Genomic DNA, 16,710 nt, shown 5'->3' with positions numbered 1-16,710 from the left:
ATCTATCTTTGCAGTGGCTTGCTGATAATCACAAACTATTTACGTTTACGTGTAAGTTTAGCTCATTTCCTGACCAATAAGGTATTCAACCAATAGCTACTAAAGCCTATGTAGCTCATGTTTTCCTTTTCACTTTTTCTTTTACGATTACTAATTTCCGGCAGTAACGAGAAGAAGACGTAAGACAGAATATGCCACGTGTTCAAGTCTAGAATTACCCTTTGCAGACTCTTACACACTATGAATAGGTGAGCGTCTTTATTAACTGCAGCCACTACCTATACGAGTAAGGAAGGCAATCCCGAATAACAAGAGATCTATGTTAGCTTCGTAGGTTCACCAACTTTACCTCGAGCAATCAAACACGAAATGAAAGGTTATTTATATAAACTAGACTAATTACACCCATTTATGTTTATTGACTCTATTTTTGATAAATAAAGAATGTAACAATTGGTATCTAAACACAACAATTCAAGAAAACCGAGAGATTGTATAGATATAGAGAATATGCTCATAGCAAATACTGTGCTCTCCTATTGGAAATAATTTTGTTTCCGTTATGTTTGCACCATTTAAGGACCAGTATTCAATAATTCCTGCTTAGGCACTCATAATCATTCCTGTTAGCATTCAAATAACTGGATTATTTTATCACTTTGTTGTTTAATATTTTGATGGCTGATATACATCCTTTCTCACCAACAGTTATTAAATGGTACATTCTCTTCATCGTTAGAGTTTGAATTTCAAAAGGGAACATTATCTCCCTTCTAGCCATTGAGCTGAGATTCCGAATAGTAAGTATGTATACTCCATATCGCATGACTTTAGTCAAATCTACCTGGTAATTTCCTTGATATAGGAAGCAGATATAACTAAGCTATGATTGCTTAATATCGATCTTAAGCCCCCTTTTTTCGACTGCCTATTACTAGTATTGCCCCATCATGTCACTACTGTGGCCCTTTGTAAAAGCATTGCCCAATATCGTTTAATCTTGGGTTAGGGTCAGCTTCGGTGGGTTATCCCTTCCCCCTTCCCCCCCCTTTTCTTTCTTTGTAGCTCCTTGGAGCTTTGTAGCAACTGCTCAAATATATGAAGATTAATCTTGTATTTTGTTAAGCAATTATTACATTGCTATAGCAAGTAGGGAGGTGAAATTTTTGTGATTTTGCTTAGTTTACTAGTTTGTCTTATTTTCCTGATTTAAATGAGTCAAACAAACTATGCTTTATACAATATGTTGTTAGTAAATGACACCTATTTAAATTTTATTATAACTGAATGTAATTGAATGTATTTTTGATATTCATTTTAACTGTATATTTCAGATACAAATTGTGGCTCCTGAAGAAGGCATTTGCAGTAACACCGAAAAGTGCGTCTAGAAAATATTGTTTGCCACTTGTTGAACTTCTTTTAACGATTATGTGATTATAATTTTTTATGATAACTGTATAAAATATGCTTTTTGGGTCTTTGAATTATTTTTTAATTAACATTTATGTATGTAATGTATGTGTTTCTTACATGAATATCTATTAAATGGAATATAGTTTTTATATTTGAATATACTTGTTAGTATATTTTTTTATGTCAATAACCTTCCCGCTTGCTTATTAGAATTGTGCTATATTCACACAAGCTTCTTGTCCCTGTCATAGGAACTGATAATTCCGATCAGGGGGTCCTTGTTGTTCACATTATACCTAACTATATTAGTGCCATTATCCGTGGAAACATAACCAACTATGCGATTTCTTGGATGCAGCCATTCAGAGACCTTACTGTTAAACTCTTCCAAAATGCTTTTTTGCAATATGAGATTTCTCCATGGCAAACATGGCTAATGTTGCATGTTTCCGAGTAGCTTGAAAAAGTGTGTCCTGGTCAACACCTGCACTTGACTTGTCTCTAACCCCTGCAAAAGAGGCCCAGTGTGCAGTGATGCACATGTAATCAAGGGCTTGCCAACTGGTCCACATGTCTGTTGTCAAGTGGATAGTGTGAACAGCACTCTTCTGCAAAGCTGCCCCAATCACCTCCAGCACATCTTGATGTAGTGCTGAAACCGCAACTCTGGCAAAATAGGACCGGCTAGGAACCTTTCATTTAGGGCAGACTGTTGCCACTAATTCTAGAAAGCCCACCCCTTCCAAGAAAGAAAAAGGGAGAAGGTCCAGCGCTAGCATTTTAGCCAGCTTTGCGTTATACAGACGTACCGTTAGGTGGTTGCGTTCAAATGGCGCCTCCGGCCACAATATTCCGAGAATGGTGGGCTGGATCATTTTACGTGATGATGATGATGACGTCTCAAACCAGTTAGGCCCAGTGATGTAGTTTTTCACATTGGTGTCTCTCCCAGACTCTTAGTGTGCCTCATACATGTTGCAGGGGTAGAGGGTGTGGGCGATACCACTGCAGTGCTGCTGCCAGCGGTACTGGGTGTACCAAAAGAAATGGCTGTTGCTTCTTCACTTCCCCCCTGCACAATAAGCCTCTCGTCATCATCAGATGCAATATCAAGGGATACATTTGGATTTGTTTTTCTTTTGCCTTCCTCGATCTTCCTTATGTGTGCTCCCCAAATGATAGTGTGGTGTTTCTTGAGATGACCTCTCTGGCCTCCGGTACCATAGTTGGTACCAAGCTGACTGATGTTTTATAAATCGAACAAACAACCATGTTTTCCACACTTTGGCTAACAGTAAAGAAGTCCCAAACTGGGAACTGGAAATGTCTGCTGGGGGTGGAGGTGCTACTTTGACTTTCAATGCCGGATAAAGTGGAGGATGGGCGTGGCTGAATTTGTTTCTGTTGTTCACTTACAGCACCACTACTTGAGGTCGAGCTGGATGGAGGTCCCTGCCGGCCCTTCTGACTAAAAAATATGGAAGCTGTAGGTCGTGTTGGTGTTGCAGTTGACTGCGTTCGTGGTGGTACCAGTGCCACGCCGCCCACATCCCGCTCAGCAGCCATTCAGGATAGGGTCAAAATGTCTGTATGCTGCATGCCCGCTGGGGCTGGAGTGACGACTGTGATGACTGGGTCATCTTCAGACTGTTCATCATCAGCAGAAGACACCACTTCTTGTTCGTCGTCATCACCAATAAGTTGAAGTCTTGCGGGAGCCTTCCTTTTAGGCTTAGTTACCTTTGTCGGCTCATGGCATGACTCACTCTCAGACTGCATTGCTGGGTTCCAATCACGATCAAGGTCATCAGAATGAAGGGGGCTTGAAGAAGAACTTGTAGTAGTAGTAGTAGCCCTCCTTGACCTTTTTCTTGCTGGGGATCTGGAAGACAATGGATCATCATCAGGAGGAGTGGCTTCCTCGGGTGATACATCCTCTTGAATATCAATTTCCTGATGTGCCCCTACTTCTGGAGGAACAAGCGTTGTAGGCAGTTGTGCCACTCCATGAACCTCTAGTTGCACCTCTCCATGCACCTGTCCATGCGCCTCTCCTTGCGCCTCTATTTGCGCCTCTCCTTTCGCCTCTCCTTGCGCCTCTCCTTGCCCATGTACTTGCGCTTGTACTAGTTGCACCTGTGGTTGTCGTTGCGGCTGTGGTTGTTGAACACTCGTCAGCTGAGTTACACCCGGCGTTGATTGGATGGTACTTTCTTGTGATGAGCCAAGATCACTGGTCAATGGTGATTGAACAACCAAAGTGGCTGCCGCAGCAGCACTCATGGTCTTGGACCTAACTTGGCGTGGTGGCACTGAGCCCAATGAAGCGGAGGTGCTGCTTCCAGCTTGGTCCCCGGCGGACACCGCTGCTGCTGCAGGCGTAGTTTTTTTTTCTCCCAAAAAAGGTGTCGGTGGGCACACTAGTCTCCTTGGTAGATGGGGCCACTTGCTTCTTCTGCCCCTTCTTACTGGCAGTGGCACAGGCAACTTTTTTCGCTGAGGTGCTACGGCCACCTTTCTTTGGGGCCATCTTCTTCAGATGTCAGAACAGCAGGCCGCTGTTGCACGAGTTGCAGAGTTGTCTTGTCTGTGGAAGCACGTGATGTCACGTGATGTTGTGCTGCACACACCGCTGCAGGACTTCTTCCAGGCACTGGTGGTTCTCTTGTGCACCTAAAAGCAATGGAAGCCAGAGGAACCTCAGTTATACACCCCAAAAAGATGAAAAACACACAAGAAATCACCACAATCCAATGCCATCCATGCGCTCAAGGATGTTTAAATTCAAGACACCCCACAGAAAGACTAGGTCCATGCACCACTGAGTACCCCTGGGCATAATGGTTGAAAGCAAGGAAAACTGGGAGCAGGCCTGAGCACACTGCCTGGCTTCAAAATGGCCCCTTGACCCCGACCACATGGCCAGGCCCTTCCTGGACAAGGCCTCAAAATGACCCCCACCCACATGGCCAGGCCCCAGAAACAACCCAAAAAGTAAAAAAAAACACAAAAGTCACCACAATCCAATGCCATCCATGCCCTCAATCATGTTTAAATTCAAGACATCCCACAGAAAGACTAGGCCCATGCACTACTGAGTACCCCTGGGAATAATGGTTGAAAGCAAGGCAAACTGGGTGCAGGCCTGAGCACACTGCCTGGCTTCAAAATGGCCCCTTGACCCCCACCACATGGCCAGGCCCTGCCTGTCCCAGGCCTCAACATGGCCCCCACCCACATGGCCAGGCCCCAACACCACCCCAAAAAGTCGAAAAACACACAAAAATCACCACAGTCCAATGCCATCCATGCCCTCAATGATGTTTAAATTCAAGACAGCCCACAGAAAGACTTGGTACATGCACCACTCACTACCCCTGGGCATAATGGGTGAAAGCAGGGCAGGCTGGGCACAGGCCTATAGCTCAAAGCATACTTCCTGATATCAAAATGGCCTCTTGTCCCCCAGCCACATGGCCAGGCCCTTCCTGGACCAGGCCTCAAAATGACCCCAACCCACATGGCCAGGCCCCAACAACACCCCAAAAAGTAAATATAGCACACAAAAATCACCACAATCCAATGCCATCCATGCCCTCAATGATGTTTAAATTTAAGACACCCCACAGAAAGACTAGGCCCTTGCATTACTGAGTACCCCTGGGCATAATGGTTGAAAGCAAAGCAAACTGGGTGCAGGCCAGAGCACACTGCCTGGCTTCAAAATGGCCCCTTGATCCCTGTCACATGGCCAGGCCCTGCCTGTCTCAAGCCTCAACATGGCCCCCACCCACATGGCAAGCCCCAACACCACCACAAAAAGTCAAAAAACACACAAAAATCACCACAATCCAATGCCATCCATGCCCTCAATGATGGTTAAATTCAAGACACCCCACAGAAAGACTTGGTACATGCACCACTCACTACCCCTGGGCATAATGGGTGAAAGCAGGGCAGGCTGGGTGCAGGCCTATGGCTCAAAGCACACTTCCTGGCTTCAAAATGGCCCCTTGTCCCCCAACCACATGGCCAGGCCCTGCCTGTCCCAGGCCTCAAGATGGCCCCCACCCACATGGCCAGGCCCCAAAACCACCCCAAAAAGTCGAAAAACACACATAAATCACCACAACCCGATGCCATCCATGCCCCCAATGATGTTTAAATTCAAGACACCCTACAGAAAGACTAGGACCATGCACCACTGAGTACCCCTGGGCATAATGGTTGAAAGCAAGGCAAACTGGGTGCAGGCCTGAGCACACTGCCTGGCTTCAAAATGGCCCCTTGACCCCCACCACATGGCCAGGCCCTTCCTGGACCAGGCCTCAAAATGGCCCCCACCCACATGGCCAGGCCCCAGCAACACCCCAAAAACAAAAACAAAAACCACAAAAGTCACCACAATCCAATGCCATCCATGCCCTCAATGATGTTCAAATTCAAAACACCCCACAGAAAGACTAGGCCCATGCACCACTGAGTACCCCTGGGAATAATGGTTTAAAGCAAGGCAAACTGGGTGCAGGCCTGAGCACACTGCCTGGCTTCAAAATGGCCCCTTGACCCCCACCACATGGCCAGGCCCCAACACCACCCCAAAAAGTTGAAAAACACACAAAAATCACCACAATCCAATGCCCTCCATGCCCTCAATGATGTTTAAATAAAAGACACCCCACAGAAAGACTTGGTGCATGCACCACTCACTTCCCCTGGGCATAATGGGTGAAAGCAAGGCAGGCTGGGCGCAGGCCTATGGCTCAAAGCATACTTCCTGATATCAAAATGGCCTCTTGTCCCCCACCCACATGGCCAGGCCCCAAAACCACCCCTAAAAGTGGAAAAACACACATAAATCACCACAATCCGATGCCATCTATGCCCTCAATGATGTTTAAATTCAAGACACCCCACAGAAAGACTAGGCCCATGCACCACTGAGTCCCCCTGGGCATAATGGTTGAAAGCAAGGCAAACTGGGTGCAGGCCTGAGCACACTGCCTGGCTTCAAAATGGCCCCTTGACCCCCACCACATGGCCAGGCCCTTGCAGTCCCAGGCCTCAAAATGGCCCCCACCCACATGGGCAGGCCCCAACAACACCCCAAAAAGTCGAAAAACACACAAAAATCACCACAATCCAATGCCATCCATGCCCTCAACGATGTTTAAATTCAAGACACCCTACAGAAAGACTAGGACCATGCACCACTGGGTACCCCTGGGCATAATGGTTGAAAGCAAGGCAAACTAACTGGGTGCAGGCCTGAGCACACTGCCTGGCTTCAAAATGGCCCCTTGACCCCCACCACATGGCCAGGCCCTGCCTGTCCCAGGTCTCAAAATGGCCCGCACCCACATGGCCAGGCCACAACAACACCCCAAAAAGTTGAAAAACACACACAAATCACCAGAATCCAATGCCATCTATGCCCTCAATGATGTTTAAATTCAAGACACCCCACAGAAAGACTAGGCCCATGCACCACTGAGTCCCCCGGGGCATAATGGTTGAAAGCAAGGCAAACTGGGTGCAGGCCTGAGCACACTGCCTGGCTTCAAAATGGCCCCTTGACCCCCACCACATGGCCAGGCCCTTGCAGTCCCAGGCCTCAAAATGGCCCCCACCCACATGGGCAGGCCCCAACAACACCCCAAAAAGTCAAAAAACACACAAAAATCACCACAATCCAATGCCATCCATGCCCTCAACGATGTTTAAATTCAAGACACCCCACAGAAAGACTAGGCCCATGCACCACTGAGTACCCCTGGGCATAATGGTTGAAAGCAAGGAAAACTGGGTGCAGGCCTGAGCACACTGCCTGGCTTCAAAATGGCCCCTTGACCCCCACCACATGGCCAGGCCCTTCCTGGACCAGGTCTCAAAATGGCCCCCACCCACATGGCCAGGCCCCAGCAACACCCCAAAAACAAAAAAAAACACAAAAGTCACCACAATCCAATGCCATCCATGCCCTCAATGATGTTTAAATTCAAAACACCCCACAGAAAGACTAGGCCCATGCACCACTGAGTACCCCTGGGAATAATGGTTTAAAGCAAGGCAAACTGGGTGCAGGCCTGAGCACACTGCCTGGCTTCAAAATGGCCCCTTGACCCCCACCACATGGCCAGGCCCTGCCTGTCCCAGGCCTCAAAATGGCCCCCACCCACATGGCCAGGCCCCAACACCACCCCAAAAAGTTGAAAAACACACAAAAATCACCACAATCCAATGCCCTCCATGCCCTCAATGATGTTTAAATAAAAGACACCCCACAGAAAGACTTGGTGCATGCACCACTCACTTCCCCTGGGCATAATGGGTGAAAGCAAGGCAGGCTGGGCGCAGGCCTATGGCTCAAAGCATACTTCCTGATATCAAAATGGCCTCTTGTCCCCCACCCACATGGCCAGGCCCCAAAACCACCCCTAAAAATGGAAAAACACACATAAATCACCACAATCCGATGCCATCTATGCCCTCAATGATGTTTAAATTCAAGACACCCCACAGAAAGACTAGGCCCATGCACCACTGAGTCCCCCTGGGCATAATGGTTGAAAGCAAGGCAAACTGGGTGCAGGCCTGAGCACACTGCCTGGCTTCAAAATGGCCCCTTGACCCCCACCACATGGCCAGGCCCTTGCAGTCCCAGGCCTCAAAATGGCCCCCACCCACATGGGCAGGCCCCAACAACACCCCAAAAAGTCGAAAAACACACAAAAATCACCACAATCCAATGCCATCCATGCCCTCAACGATGTTTAAATTCAAGACACCCTACAGAAAGACTAGGACCATGCACCACTGGGTACCCCTGGGCATAATGGTTGAAAGCAAGGCAAACTAACTGGGTGCAGGCCTGAGCACACTGCCTGGCTTCAAAATGGCCCCTTGACCCCCACCACATGGCCAGGCCCTGCCTGTCCCAGGTCTCAAAATGGCCCGCACCCACATGGCCAGGCCACAACAACACCCCAAAAAGTTGAAAAACACACACAAATCACCAAAATCCAATGCCATCTATGCCCTCAATGATGTTTAAATTCAAGACACCCCACAGAAAGACTAGGCCCATGCACCACTGAGTCCCCCTGGGCATAATGGTTGAAAGCAAGGCAAACTGGGTGCAGGCCTGAGGACACTGCCTGGCTTCAAAATGGCCCCTTGACCCCCACCACATGGCCAGGCCCTTGCAGTCCCAGGCCTCAAAATGGCCCCCACCCACATGGGCAGGCCCCAACAACACCCCAAAAAGTCTAAAAACACACAAAAATCACCACAATCCAATGCCATCCATGCCCTCAACGATGTTTAAATTCAAGACACCCTACAGAAAGACTAGGACCATGCACCACTGGGTACCCCTGGGCATAATGGTTGAAAGCAAGGCAAACTAACTGGGTGCAGGCCTGAACACACTGCCTGGCTTCAAAATGGCCCCTTGACCCCAACCACATGGCCAGGCCCTGCCTGTCCCAGGTCTCAAAATGGCCCGCACCCACATGGCCAGGCCACAACAACACCCCAAAAAGTTGAAAAACACACACAAATCACCAAAATCCAATGCCATCCATGCCCTCAATGATGTTTAAATTCAAGACACCCCACAGAAAGACTAGGCCCATGCACCACTAAGTACCCCTGGGCATAATGGTTGAAAGCAAGTCAAACTGGGTGCAGGCCTGAGCACACTGCCTGGCTTCAAAATGGCCCCTTGACCTCCACCACATGGCCGGGCCCTGCCTGTCCCAGGCCTCAAAATGGCCCCCACCCACATGGCCAGGCCCCAACACCACCCCAAAAAGTTGAAAAACACACAAAAATCACCACAATCCAATGCCCTCCATGCCCTCAATGATGTTTAAATAAAAGACACCCCACAGAAAGACTTGGTGCATGCACCACTCACTTCCCCTGGGCATAATGGGTGAAAGCAAGGCAGGCTGGGCGCAGGCCTATGGCTCAAAGCATACTTCCTGATATCAAAATGGACTCTTGTCCCCCACCCACATGGCCAGGCCCCAAAACCACCCCTAAAAGTGGAAAAACACACATAAATCACCACAATCCGATGCCATCTATGCCCTCAATGATGTTTAAATTCAAGACACCCCACAGAAAGACTAGGCCCATGCACCACTGAGTCCCCCTGGGCATAATGGTTGAAAGCAAGGCAAACTGGGTGCAGGCCTGAGCACACTGCCTGGCTTCAAAATGGCCCCTTGACCCCCACCACATGGCCAGGCCCTTGCAGTCCCAGGCCTCAAAATGGCCCCCACCCACATGGGCAGGCCCCAACAACACCCCAAAAAGTCGAAAAACACACAAAAATCCCCACAATCCAATGCCATCCATGCCCTCAACGATGTTTAAATTCAAGACACCCTACAGAAAGACTAGGACCATGCACCACTGGGTACCCCTGGGCATAATGGTTGAAAGCAAGGCAAACTAACTGGGTGCAGGCCTGAGCACACTGCCTGGCTTCAAAATGGCCCCTTGACCCCCACCACATGGCCAGGCCCTGCCTGTCCCAGGTCTCAAAATGGCCCGCACCCACATGGCCAGGCCACAACAACACCCCAAAAAGTTGAAAAACACACACAAATCACCAAAATCCAATGCCATCCATGCCCTCTATGATGTTTAAATTCAAGACACCCCACAGAAAGACTAGGCCCATGCACCACTAAGTACCCCTGGGCATAATGGTTGAAAGCAAGGCAAACTGGGTGCAGGCCTGAGCACACTGCCTGGCTTCAAAATGGCCCCTTGACCTCCACCACATGGCCAGGCCCTGTCTGTACCAAGCCTCAAAATGGCCTCCACCCACATGGCCAGGCCCCAACAACACCCCAAAAAGTCGAAAGACACACAAAAATCCCCACAATCCAATGCCATCCATGCCCTCAATGATGTTTAAATTCAAGTCACCCCACAGAAAGACTAGGTCCATGCACCACTCACTACACCTGGGCCTACTGGCTAGTGAGGCTTTACAGGCACCCCAAAATTTAAAAAAAAAATCAACATATAACAGTGAGCTAAAATTCCATGACATAAATGAGAATTAAGTAAAAAAAAATCACAGAAACAGTTGTATCATGCACCCATGACTAACCCTGGGCCTACTGGATACTGTGGCTACCCACAATATATATTTTGTTAAAGTTGTGAAAAAAGTTTTATAACTGTAGTTGCCTCAACTGCAATGCCCCAAACAAACAACACCAACTTATTTGTAAAATCTCAAGTCCAAAAGTGATCCAAAGTCCAAAGTCCAAAAAGTCCTCAAATACAAATATCCAGCAGCAACCACAAAAAAGTAATCCTTCCAGCTCCAGATTCAAATCAAAAGTGACCAGGACATGGACAAAGCACTGGGAGGAGCCTGCTGGACAGGAACAGGAAGTTGGAGACTCTGGGGCACTTCCTTCCTCCCCCCCCCAAAAAAAATGGACTCCTTGCACCAAAAAGTGCAGCCAAAAGTCAATCTGAGGAGTTATTCTGATCAAAAGCATCATTTTCACAAGGTTTATGCTTCCTGCGGTGGATTTCTTGTGCAGAATTGCAATTTTTGCAATTTCGGGAACACGAGCTGTTCAAATCTCCCTCCGGAAGTCAGCTGCGCGCCTCATCTACGTGTTCGGCATTGTTTGCTCCCGCAATGCGTGATCGCGGGCCTTTATGACGTACTCGCGTTGTCAAACTCTCGCTGTGCAAGATGGCGAGCCGCAATAACGTAATTGCGTTCGAAAAACTCTCACGCTATCACGCAGCAAGATCGAAAATGGCGCAGCACACGCAAACCCGGAGAAAAACAACTCGGCGGACTCAGAATCACGGAAAGTAAGCATGGGCGTAAAATCCGTTACGCTCGCGGATTTTGCGGATTTTCGGTAAATTCGCAATCCGCGAACGCTCACGAATTTACCGAAAATCCGCAAATTCGCATGCAGCGGATTTTTTTTCTTTGCGGTGTAAGTTCGCAATTGCGAACATGTTGGTGCGGCGGGCAGCAACAATCTCGCACTCGCGAAATTACAAAAATTGCAATTCTGCACAAGAAATCTACTAGCAAGCAGCATAGACCTTCTGAAAATGATGATTTTTATCAGAATAACTCCTCAGGTTGACATTTGCCTGCACTTTTTTGGATTTGAGGCCTTTTGATTTTCTTTGGATAACTTTTGGATTAGAATTCAACTTTCTCATATAAGCTTGGTGGGGCATTACAGTTGCTGTAATGCTGTTCTGCAGAAAAACGAGTTTTGCAAAAGTGAAAGCAGGTTCAAAAGTTCAAACACATCATTAGTAACCGTTCCCTGTAGTGCTTTCTGACAAGGGCCCCTCCAGAGTTCAGTTGCTAGTTGCAACAATTGTATGACCCTGCTCTGACCCTCACAGCAGGCTCATAGAATAGCTACAAGTAGGCCATAAAGGTCCTGGAAAAAAAAATTGCACTGCAACAGAAAGCAAATTACAGATAAGGAAGCAGGTGCCAGACTGGAATTTTAAAACAGTGACACATTAATAAATCAACCCCAAATTAATTCATGTCAGTTGAAGCAGGCAGGTGTGCTTGCTTTTTCCCCCCATAATCTACAGTGATGATGAACCAGAGGGTGGCATTGATGTACCAGAGGGTGGCATGGGTGAAACAGAGGGTGGCAGGGGTGAAACAGACGGTGCTGGGAACCTGTGATGATGAACCAGACGTAGAAACAACATAATCGTGACCGTTGCGAGCAGACATGTAAGTTCGCAATTGCGAACTGTTACAAAACCCTCGCGAACTGTCAGAAATCCTTGCGAACTGGCAGAAATCCTTGTGAACACAAAAAAAAATTCGCAAGAATTCGCGGATTTTGCGGATTGCGAGTTCGCAAATTCGCAAAATTCGTGAACGCCAGATTCGCAAAATTCACCCATGCTTAATGGAAAGTCAACGCCGCGCGCACGATATTGTATTTTTCAAGCGCGGCCAAGCAAAATAACTGGCAGCTCGCGAATTTGCAGATTTTTGGGCAAATTTGTGCGATTCGCAGATTGCAAAATCGTCAAAAACCCACAAATTGGCCAGCGAAACGGATTTTACGCCCATGCTTAGCTGTATTTCACTATTAGGACATGCCACACACATCAGGGCTTGTCCTGCCTTATGCTTACAATGCACCCTGCCCTTGGGCCTACCATAGGGGTGACTAATATGAAGTTAAGGGAAGGTTTAGGGACTGGCAAGTAGGTCCACTTGCGTAGTCAGCATGACAGTACCAGACTGCATGCAGGTTCTGCAATGGCAGACCCTAGACACATTTTATTAGGCCGCTTCTGTGGGTGGCACAACCAGTGCTGCAAGCCCCCCAGCAGCATTTGTATTTACAAGCCCTGGGACTCCTGGAGCACTAGACTGGGGACTGATAGTAAACCAAATAAGCCAAACATGGACACCAATCAATGTAACAATTTACAACAGGGAGAGCATATGCACTTTAGCACTGGTCAGCAGTGGTAAAGTGCCCAGAGAGCCCAACAAAAACAGGTCAGAGGAAATGTAGGAGGAAAAAGGCAAAAAGATTAGGGATGACCCAGCAGGAAGGGTCAAGTCCAACAGGAAACCTAGCAAACCTATACATTTGAAGAAACTAGACACCGGGGGGAATTCAGGATAGGGTGACTTGACTGACTCTCACTAGGTTATTTTACCCAGAATCCCTTGCAAACCTAAAAACTTGTAAAATAATACATTTTCTTCACATTTCTGTGGTTGAAAGTTCTGGAACCTGCATGGATCCACAAAATTCCACCCACCCCACGTTCCCCAACGTCTTCCAAGAAAAATGGTACCTCATTTGTGGGGTATGCCTAGTGTAAAGGAAACGGCCCAGAACGCAGGGTGGACACACCAGATTTTCATAGTGAAAACGGACCTTTTTTTTGCAAAGTGACTAGCTGTAGATTCTGAATCATAGCTTTGCCAGCATCAAGGGAAACCTAGCAAACCAATACATTTGTAGAAACTAGACACCCAGGGGAATCCAGGATGGGGTGACTTTACTGGCTCCCAACAGGTTCTAGTACCCACAATCCCTTGCAAACCTAAAAACTTGTAAAATAAATACATTTTCTTCATATTTCTGTGATGGAAAGTTCTGGAACCTGCATGGATCCACAAAATTCCACCCACCAGCGTTCCCCGAAGTCTTCCGAAAAAAATGGTTTCTCACTCGTATGGGTAGGCCTAGTGCCCGTGACAGGAAACAGCCCAAAACGCAATGTGAACACACAAAATGTTTGAAAAGAGACCCTTTTTTTGCAAAGTGCCTAGCTTTATATTTTGAACCCTAGCTTGGACGGCACCTAGGGAAACCTAGCAAACCTATGCATTTTTTTAAACTAGACACCAAGGGCAATCCAGGATGGGGTGACTTGACTGGCTCTCACCAGAATCCCTTGCAAACCTAAACATTTGTCAAAAAAATCTTTTCCTCACATTTCTGTGATAAAAAGTCCTAGGACATGCGTGGATCCACTAAATTCTATGCACACCGCGTTCCCCAAAATCTCCCGTGAAAAATGGTTCCTCACTTGTGTGGGTAGGCCTAGAGCCCGTGACAGGAAACGGCCCTAAATGCAATGTGGACACACCACATTTTCACAGTGAAAACTTACCCTTTTTTTTTTTGCAAAGTGCCTAGCTGTAGATTCTGAACCCTAACTCTGCCGGTACCTAGGGAAACCTAGCAAACCTATACATTTCTGAAAACTAGACACCATGGGGCATCCAGAATGGGGTGACATGACTGGCTCTCACCAGGTTCTGTTACCCAGAATCCCTAGCAAACCTAAATATGTATCCAAAAAAACCCATTTTCCTCATAGTTGAGGTGGAAAGTTCTGGAACATGCGTATATCCACAAAATTCCACCCACCCTGCGTTCCCCAAAGTCTCTCAAGAAAAATGGTATGTTACTTGTGTGGGTAGGCCTAGCACCCAATACAGGAAATGGCCCAAAACCCAACATGGACACACCACATTTTCACAGTGAAAACGGACCCTTTTTTTGCAAAGTGGCTAGCTGTGGATTTTGAACCCTTGCTCTGCCGGCCCCCCAGAAAACCTAGCAAACCTATACATTTTTTAAAACTAGACACCCACGGAAATCCAGAATGGGGTGACTTGACTGGCTTTCACCAGGTTCTGTTAACCAGAATCCCTTGCAAACCTACAAAGTTGTCAGAAAAATCCACATTTTCCTTATATTTCTGTGGTAGAAAGTTCTGGAACATGCATGGATCCATAAAATTCCACCCACCCCCTGTTCCCCAGAAGCTCCCAAGAAAAATGGTACCTCACTTGTGTGGGTAGGCCTAGTCCCCGCGACAGGATACAGCCCAAATGCAACGTGGACACACCACATTTTCACAGTGAAAACTGACCCTTTTTTTGCAAAGTGCCTAGCTGTAAATTTTGAACCCTAGCTCTGCTGGCACCTAGGGAAACCTAGCAAACCTATACATTTTTAAAAACTAGACACCCAGGAAAATCCAGGAGGGGGTGACTTGACTGGCTCTCAGCAGGTTCTGGTACCCAGAATCCCTTGCAAACCTAAAAATGTGTAAAGAAATACATTTTCTTCTCATTTCTGTGGTGGAAAGTTCTGGAACCTGCATGAATCCACAAAATTCCACCCACCCCGTGTTTCCCAAAAGCTCCCAAGAAAAATGGTACCTCACTTGTGTGGGTAGGCCTAGTGCCCGCGACAGGATACAGCCCAAAACGCAATGTAGACACATCACATTTTCACAGTGAAAACTGACCCTTTTTTTGCAAAGTGGCTAGCTGTAGATTTTGAACCCTAGCTCTGCTGGCACCTAGGGAAACCTAGCAAACCTATACATTTTTAAAAACTAGACACCCAGGAAAATCCAGGATGGGGTGACTTGACTGGCTCTCAGCAGGTTCTGGTACCCAGAATCCCTTGCAAACCTAAAAATGTGTAAAGAAATACATTTTCTTCTCATTTCTGTGGTGGAAAGTTCTGGAACCTGCATGAATCCACAAAATTCCACCCACCCCGTGTTTCCCAAAAGCTCCCAAGAAAAATGGTACCTCACTTGTGTGGGTAGGCCTAGTGCCCGCGACAGGATACAGCCCAAAACGCAATGTAGACACATCACATTTTCACAGTGAAAACTGACCCTTTTTTTGCAAAGTGGCTAGCTGTAGATTTTGAACCCTAGCTCTGCTGTCACCTAGGGAAACCTAGCAAACCTATACATTTTTGAAAACTAGACACCCAGAAAAATCCAGGATGGGGAGACTTGACTGGCTCCCAACAGGTTTTGTTACCCAGAATCCCTTGCAAACCCAAAAACATTTCAAAAAATACATTTTCTTCACATTTCTGTGGTGGAAAGTTCTGGAACATGCATGGATCCACAAAATTCCACCCACCGTGCGTTTTCCAAAGTCTTCTGACACAAATGGTTTTTCACTCGTGTGGGTAGGCCTAGTGCCCGCGACAGGAAACTTTCCAAAACGCAATGTGAACACACCAAATTTTTGAAAACTGACCCTTTTTTGCCTAGCTTTATATTTTGAACCCTAGCTTTGCCGGCACCTAGGGAATCCTAGCAAACCTATACATTTTTTTAAACTAGACACCAAGGGCAATCCAGGATGGGGTGACTTGACTGGCTCTCACCACTTTCTGTTACCCAGAATCCTTTGCAAACCTAAACATTTGTCAAAAAAACCTTTTCCTCACATTTCAGTGATGGAAAGTCCTGAGACATGTGTGGATACACTAAATTCCATACACCCTGCTTTTCCCAAAATCTCCTGTGAAAAATGGTACCTCAATTGTGTGGGTAGGCCTAGACCCTGCAACAGGAAGTGGCCCTAAACACAGCGTGGACACACCATATTTTCACAGTGAAAACTTACCCTTTTTGACTAGCTCTCACCAGGTTCTGTTACCCAGAATCCCTTGCAAGCCTAAAAGTGTATCCCAAAAAACCTATTTTCGTCATAGTTGAGGTGGAAAGTTCTGGAACATGCGTATATCCTCAAAATTCCACCCACCCCGCGTTCCCCAAAGTCTCTCAAATATGTGAGGGGAGGCCTAGTGCCTGCGACAGGAAACGGCCCAAAACCCAACATGGTTTCACCACATTTTTACAGTGAAAACGGACCCATTTTTTCAAAGTACCGAGCTGTAGATTGTGAACCCTAGCTCTGCCGGCACCCCGGGAAACCTAGAAAACCTATATATTTTT

This window comes from Lissotriton vulgaris, chromosome 2_1, assembly GCF_964263255.1.
Source record: "Lissotriton vulgaris chromosome 2_1, aLisVul1.2, whole genome shotgun sequence".
NCBI lineage: Eukaryota > Metazoa > Chordata > Amphibia > Caudata > Salamandridae > Lissotriton > Lissotriton vulgaris.
This window is presented reverse-complemented; position numbering follows the sequence as displayed.